This window comes from Alexandromys fortis, unplaced genomic scaffold, assembly GCF_014885135.2.
Source record: "Alexandromys fortis isolate MF-2015 unplaced genomic scaffold, M_Fortis_MF-2015_v1.1 scaffold_84, whole genome shotgun sequence".
In the NCBI taxonomy this organism is placed as follows: domain Eukaryota; kingdom Metazoa; phylum Chordata; class Mammalia; order Rodentia; family Cricetidae; genus Alexandromys; species Alexandromys fortis.
In genome coordinates this window covers 1,332,760-1,341,003 of record NW_026068017.1, presented here as the reverse complement: position 1 = coordinate 1,341,003, position 8,244 = coordinate 1,332,760, and positions in this window count along the sequence as shown.

Here is an 8,244-nt window from a genome sequence, read left to right as displayed (position 1 = left end):
TTTGCTAAAATAATGATAACAACCAAAAACAGGTTTGGGGGAAGCAGAAGAATAGTTGATTTGACATCCAGATTTCCTGCTGGTTCTAATTCCAGGGCACCTCCATTCCTTTCTGTCCCGGTGAGTGTAGCTTGAGTAGGCTGAGGGGCACCTGATTCTGTGTTGGCCAAGCCCTCCACCACTAGGCCACTTGGCATCCCTCCAGTTTGTTGGGAATGCACATTCTTGGGCCCTGCCCAGGCCTATTGCATCAGAAAGTTTGGGGACCCTCAATGTGTAGTTAACACCCCCAAGCCTAGCTGGAGGTGTATCTGAGGCTCAGTTCTTAGAGGAAATATCCAGGCCTCAGAATCCTGGGCTTTCAAAGCCCCGTGGTCTTGTTCAGACTGATATGGCTAATAAGGGGATGGGTTGTTTGTTTGTTTTCATGATTCTTTATTGACTCTTTGGAAATTTCGCATCATGTACCCCTATTCTACTTACCTTCCAGTCACTCCATATCTGCCCCATACCCTTGCAGCACATCCCCACCCCCAGTCAATAAAAACAAACAAAAACCCACCTTGCTCCTCCCCATCTTTTCAACACTGGTTCATTCATCCGAGCAGCATAGGAAGCTGTGGTGTGCCACTCAGTATATCCTTCTGTCCAATCAGCCCCACCCGCAAAACATTCATTGCAATGAGTCCTTGGTCTGGTTCAAGGCCTCCGCCACACCATCATCACTGGGCCCTCATGGCAACCCCTTTGGATACCCCTCCCCAAGTCGTGAATATCTCATGGCTACTGTCCTGAAGGGCCAATCCCTTTGTGTGTTCCAGCAGGTCATAGATGGGGCAGATGTTAGGGTGAGCCAACCCAAGGCCACGATGTGGGTCTGGGGGGTAGCTGAGCTGGTCGGTCCTGCTCACTGGAACCGTCCCCTCAGGCAAGGGGCAGAGCCAGCTTTCCTAGGCCCATGCCATCAGAACTGGCTCTACCATGCCTGGAGAGAGGGGTAAGACCATCTCTCCTGAGTGTGAGGGGGCGTGGGGCCAGCTCTCCTGCTGCACCCCAGGGCCAGTGAGAGACAGGCTCAGCATGGCCCATGGATTTCAACAATCGTGGTTCTTTCTTTTTGTTTGTTTGTTTGTTTTTTGTTTTGTTTTGTTTTGTTTTTCAAGGCAGGGCTTCTCTGCAGCTTGGGAGACTGTCCTGGAACTAATTTTTGTAGACCAGGCTGGCCGCAAACTCACAGAGATCCACCTGCCTCTGCTTCCCGAGTGCTGGGATTAAAGGCATGCGCCACCACCACCTAGCCAATCATGGTTCTTATGATCCCCTGTGGTAACATGAGCCATGGACATCAGCCCAGACCTTGGCTGCTATGGGGCCACAGACCCAGGCATGGCCCACGGCAGTTCTCCAAACAAAGACAACACCATAGCCCCATGTGGCTACACAGGTCACTCAGATCAGCATGGCCCGGGAGGAGGCCAGGCCCTCAGTACCAAGACGGCCACAGGTTGTGGCCCACACCCAGGGTTTCTGTATAGCCTTTGCTGGTAGCATGAACATCAGCACAGACCATGGACCCTGACATGGTCCTTGGTAGCAGCTCAGGCTCAGAGGTCACCATGACCCCAGGTGGTGACTCGGGCCACTCAGATAGATATAACCCCCCTCAGCACAGTGGCCCTCGAACACCAACATAGCCCCAGGTGGCTGCCCAGACTCCCGGCATCAGCATGACCTTCTTCTATGATATCAGGAGCCACAGACATCCCCACGGACCTAGACATGGCCCTCAGCAGCACCATGGCCCCAGGTGGCAGCAGGGGCCACTCAGATTGGTGTGGCCCTGGCGGTGACTTAAACCTCGGGCACCAACATGGCCACAAGTTGTGATCTAGACCCCCAAGAGTCCTTGTAGCTTTTGGTGACACCATGGGCCACGGGCATCAACATAGACCCCATGTGTAACAGAACAACGAACCCAGACACGGTCATTATCAGCTGCCCAGACTTGGACGTCACCTTGGCCACAGGTAGCAGAGCAGGCCACTTCAATTGGTATGACTCCAGTGGCAGTGTGGCCCTTGGACACCAACATGGTTCCAGGTGGCAATCCAGACACGGATGTCACCATGTCCCCCAGGGTCAGCCTAGGTCACTCAGATCTGCATGCTCCCAGTGGCAGCAAGACTCTTGAACACTAAAATGGCCACAGGTGGCAGTCCATGGAACAGCTGGGTCCCTCCCACTGAAGCCTATTGCTCTTCCATTGCAGAGCATGTCTTCATCTTGTCTTCAGAAGGTTAAGAAACATTCCCGGGCTGAGGAGATGGCTCCGTGGATAAAGTGCTTACCACACAAGCATGAAGACTGGAGTTCAGATCCCCAGAACCCACATAAAGACAAGGTGGGCAATTGACGGGAACCTGTAATTCCAGCCCTCCAAAGGGGAAGATGGGATCGCCAGAGCAAACTGACTGGCTAGACTAGCCCAGTCAGCAAGTTCTGGATTCAGCTGGGGCTTTGCCTCCACAAAGAAAGAGACCAGATCTCAGCCCCAGGCCTCCACATACACACATGTGCACTCTATCTAGCACACAGACACACACGCATATGCACATGCACGCACGTGGGGAGGGGGGGGCGGTAATTCCGATTTTTCCTTCCTTTCGCTCTAAGTTTGGTACACTTGAATTCCTAAGTGATCCTCTCAGTCAAAAGGGAAAATAAGAAACTGGGATGGTTTTTCTTTGTAACTGAATACCAGGAGAACTGAAGCAATCGCCAGTGCCCACTGGAATCTATGACAACATGAAACACTAGCTTCCCAAACGCTCAGCTCAGTATTTCTCAACTGTTGGTTTTTGTACATTTTATAACTTGAGTCGGAAGTGTGGCAAGTGAAGGGGGCCCTTTTCAAGTTTTCCCAGGAGACCCGTATTGGGCCTTCAGAGAGAGGCATCTTTGAGCTGAAGAGTAATCGTGGCTGTTTCGCATTCTTTCTTGAGCTTGGTTTCTGGGAAATCTTGTGCAAAAGACTTCAAGGATTAATCCCAGCACTCGGGAGGCAGAGGTAGGCGGATCTCTGTGAGTTCGAGACCAGCCTGTTCTACAAGAGCTAGTTCCAGGACAGGCTCCAAAGCCACAGAGAAACCCTGTCTCGAAAAAACAAAAACAAAAACAAAACAAAACAAAAAAGACTTCAAGGAACCATGAGACTGAAGAAACAGCAGACAGATCCAGGCTATGCACAGTCAAGCTCAAGAGGGACTCGCTGACAGAGGGAGGGGGGAGGGTGGTGGCATGATTGGTGGAAGTTAGATTGAGGATCAGGGTCAGGACAAAGCGACTTTCATCCAAGCTGCAATGTATGTAGTTTATCTTACAGGAGATCGGATGCCCTTTTCTGGTTCGAGACCAGCGAGACCAGCCTGTTCTACAAGAGCTAGTTCCAGGACAGGCTCCAAAGCCACAGAGAAACCCTGTCTCGAAAAAACAAAAACAACAAAAAAAAAAAAAAAAAAAGACTTCAAGGAACCATGAGACTGAAGAAACAGCAGACAGATCCAGGCTATGCACAGTCAAGCTCAAGAGGGACTCGCTGACAGAGGGAGGGGGGAGGGTGGTGGCATGATTGGTGGAAGTTAGATTGAGGATCAGGGTCAGGACAAAGCGACTTTCATCCAAGCTGCAATGTATGTAGTTTATCTTACAGTAAATCAAAACTGCTAAGCAGGTTCTTGGTGGCAGGGCCAGCCATCAAGTGCTACACCCCATGCTGGTGGATTTTGCTTGTCTTAGTCTACTGAAAAAACTTACAGGAAAATGGGCCAGGAACACTCAGTGAAAGCAACCCAAAATGATTGCTCACGCTCAGGCTGCAACCCTAAACTTAAAAGCAATAAGAAAAAAAAAATTCCAGGTGTGGTAGTGCATGCCTTTAACAGAGGCAGGAGAATCTCTGTAAGTTTGAGGCCAGCCTGGTCTACATAGCAAGTTCCAGAACAGCCAGTACTGTTAAACAGACATCCTGTCCTGAAAAAAAAACAAGAAAAGGAAAGAAAGAAAATGCTAGTGTTATTTCTTTGCTTGGTTTACTTTTTAATCAGTTTCTGCCTTTCCGTTCAAGTATTTGCAGTGTGAAAACGGGGTTTGAGTATGGCCGAGCTGGGTGGGCAGCTGAGAAAGCAGTTCCTCCACCTGGAAGCACGGGAAGCCTGTCATAAACTCTACACTTGTCCCCCAGGTAGGGTATGAGCTGTGAGAGCACTGCAAATGTCGCACTGGCCAGGAAACAACTGGGCCCTTCAATTACTGCTGGAGATAAACAAACAAGAATACTAGCTATGGTTTATGTTCAGATTCTAATTAATAAGGTTAGGATGGGAGGAAGAAACATGAAGGATCAGATCAACCTTGAAAAGCAAATAATTGGGGTGATAATGTAGCTGTGAGGGGAAGTTGGGGTACGGTTAGGGATCGCAGATTTGAGAGATTATTAAAACACAGAATTTATAATTAAGAAGTAAAAATAGGGGCTGGAGAGATGGCTCAGCAGTTAAGAGCACTGGCTGCTCTTTCAGAGGTCCTGAGTTCAATTCCCAGCAACCACACGGTGGCTCACAATCATCTGTAATGAGATTTAGCGCCTTCTTCCAGCCTGCAGGCACACATGCAGAGAGAACACTATATAAGAACACTATATAAGAAGAAGAATCCCACACTCAAAAGAGTGTGTCTGGAGGTAGAGTTGTTGGCATTCTTAGTGGACAAAATCCTCCGGCACACTGACTAGACCCCAGGGCCAGGTTTCCAGAAAGATCACTATGGTAATGAATCCTGGTACGGGCCAGGCTTTTCTCCAAAGGCTGAACCGCAGTGTGGGCTCCAGAGCAGTGAAAGGTGTTTAAATCAGAATTGCACGGCCAAAGTTACAAACCGATTCCTGCTATTCGGGACTTTAATTACAGACTTAGCGGCTGCACAAATCAGAACTGTTTGTCCATGTTCTATTTTAAAGTACAGCTCAGGATGCTGAACACATGCTCTTAGGAAATACTTGTCTCCTGGCACTCACATGAGTCAGGCAAAATCCGTGATCCAGACCATGGAAAATACAAATATGCATCTTCTTGTGCTATTTGGCATGGCCTCGTGTCTCCTGACAGCGTTGAAGGGGCTGCCGTTGAACCTTGGCAGCATCTCTCTGGAAGGAGGCCGGCGATCTACATCACAACTGCAGGCCGCTCAGGAAAGGGTGCGTCCCAGACCCCCCTGCACACCTACCCAGTCAAGCTGCAGAACACGGGCTCGCTCCCTCCTTCCGGTGGCCTTCCTTCCCTTGGGTTTCACTTTTCAGCAGGAAACAGAACATGAGTCTAGGATTGTCTTTGCACTTGGACCCGTCTCCTTTGCTGATGGGATTCAAGAATGCCGTTTTGTGCTGTGACTGTGTGCCCGGTGAATAGGTCCCTTGTGTTCTAGAAGAAATGCGGAGCCTGGTTGCTCACCATCACCGCTGGCCCTAGCAGCTCTGAGGGGAAAGCAGCTTGGATTTCTGCCTCGGGGATTAACATCTCAGAGGCACATAAAGCTGCCTGAAGGTCAAGATGAGGCCCGGTAAAGAGGCACTGGGCTCCTGGTGTGGTTGGTTGGCTTGTCTTTTGCCATTTGGGGGCACAGCAGCTGAGGCTGATGAAGTACACACAGCCAAGAGCGGAACCCACGGAGAGAAGCTTTTTTTTTCCTGGGCATGGTGGCCACTGCCTCTCTCAGGGTCAGCTCCACTGCCCCTCCACCTGCCCCTCTTGGGGTCAGCTCTGCACATGGAATCGTGGAGAAGGAAGTTTATCTCCTCTCCTCTTATATGCAGTGTCTGGGAACCTGATAATTAAATAAGTAAAAGGAGAAAGCATACAATTTATTGATATTAACGTTGATATAATATTAACATGCCTGGAAGCTTCACACACACACACACACACACACACACACACACACACACACGTCAAAAGCTAGACATGAATCTCAGCACTCAGGAGGCTGAGGCAGGAGAATCCTGACCCCAAGGCCTGTGTGGGCTACTTAGCAAGCTACCATCCAGTCTCAGCTACCTACTGACACTTGTCTCAAAAAAAAAAAATCGGGGGCTGGAGAGATGGCTCAGAGGTTAAGAGCACTGGTTGCTCTTCCAGAGGTCCTGAATTCAATTCCTAGCAACCACATGGTGGCTCATAGCCATCTGTAATGAGATCTGGCGCTATATCTTGGAAAGTGTATATATAATAAATAAATAAATTAAAAAAAATCTCATTGATAAAGAAATAGCAAATAACAATTAGACTCGGGCCAAGGGTGAGTGAGTTATATATCTTTTGGCAGAAGGCGTTGTTGTGACGTGACTAGACACAGGGAACGGGGTTGGGACACACACCGGGGACAGCAAGGAGGACAAGAGCTCTGTCATTGGTTTATGCAGCCCCATCTCAGGATGACTTCCCTGCACCAGTGGGAAGAGTCCTGCCTGGCTGGTCAGGTGACATCTTCCTGTTATCCGGCAGAGAAGAAGAGGGACATAGGGGTTCCCTGTACTACAGCTGCTCCACAGTTTATGACTTAAAATAATCCGCCTTGGTAACTTATTGGGGTGAGGGTGTTTCCTGATTGCCGTCTGGATCATTAGCAAATCCAACCAGAGAGAGGCTGGACTGACCCACAAAGATGCTTGGGGGACATGTTTTGGTGGTGCTAACTAATTCTTGGGGGGGGGGCTGCTCCCTCTTCACTCCCACATACTGGGTTCTAACTCACGGGGAAGCTTGAGAACCTACAGGAAACTGGAGTCATGGAGCCTATGGACCCACCAAACGGAAGAGCTAGTTCTGCAAGAGCAGGCTATTAGTGAAACTCAGACCTCAGCTCAAATGGCTGAAAATTAGACCGTTTGTAAAGATACGTAGCAAAGCCATAGCTTCCAATGCGTCCCATACTATGAATAGCAAATAATAAACGAGTCGTGGCCATGCACGAGCTTCCTCATTAGTTCCCAGCAGTTCAGAGTGAAGATCGCAGCCCCTCCAAGGGCTACTGTTAGCACCAACAAAAATGCCCCAAACCATCCTTTTGGGCCAAGCTTGCTTCTTTGCAGCCTGCTGTGTGATGGATCCAGGAGAGAATGAGGGGACGCCTCTCCCAGATGCAAGGCAACTACTACGGTTCACTAGAGGGCAGTATGGTGCCTAGCTTCTTAACCTTTTCAGGAACACAGAGAAAAGGAATTTGCGATATTTTTGTGGTGAGAGCCATTCTGAGAAAAACAAACATCAAACACCATCTTTACTACAACAGTTGTCTCGATGTGACGTGAAACTAAAGGTTTCTGGGTTAGTTCTTAAGTCTCGACGATATATTTTTAAAAAGCAAGCTGCCAGCCTTGGGAGGTGGGCCAGCTGTATTCGGTTGTTGCTCTGTTGCTATGCAGTGTCGTAGAAGCTACAAACAAAATCAAGATCACATTTCCTCTGCCTCAGCCGTTGGAAAAGCTTCCCACACGTAGGGAGCCTGTCTCCTGTGGTGCCTGGAGCTCTAAGGTTTGCAGGGCGGTTAAACTGGGAAAGAGGACAACAGCGGTGGTCAGCTTTCTTGAACTCTGTACAGGGCTGGTTACCTCCTCAAGCCTCAGGACAGCTCAGGGAGTTAAATGTTAGTAGTATCATCTTCATTTGACAGATGAGGAAACTGAGCCCCTGGAGGACAGAGAGATCTTTGGTGGCATGGCTGAGATTTAAACCCGGTCTGTTGAGTGCTGAATGAATGTCTCAGCAGTTAAGAGCACATACTATTCTTGCAAAATACCAGAATTCAGTTCCAAGCACCTTCATCAAGCAGCTCGCAGCCTCCTGTAATCTCAGTCCCAGGAGATCTCCATGGGCACCCACATAGTATGCACATAGCCACACACTAAATAACTTTTTTTAAAAAATAATTTGTTTAAAAAAAAACAGAATGAGGCCAGGTGTGGTGGCACACACCTTTAATCCTATCACTCAGGAGACAGAGGCAGGGGGATCTCTGAGTTTGAGGCCAGCTGGTCTACCTAGTGATTTCCAGGACATCCAGAGCTACACAGAGAAACCCTGTCTAGGTGAAGGGAAGACCTGACTGGATGTATTGTGGCGATTCCTAGGCAATTGTAACAAAGACTGGATAGCCCTGTTACCTTTGTTACAAGTTAGACAGTGATTTTAGAAT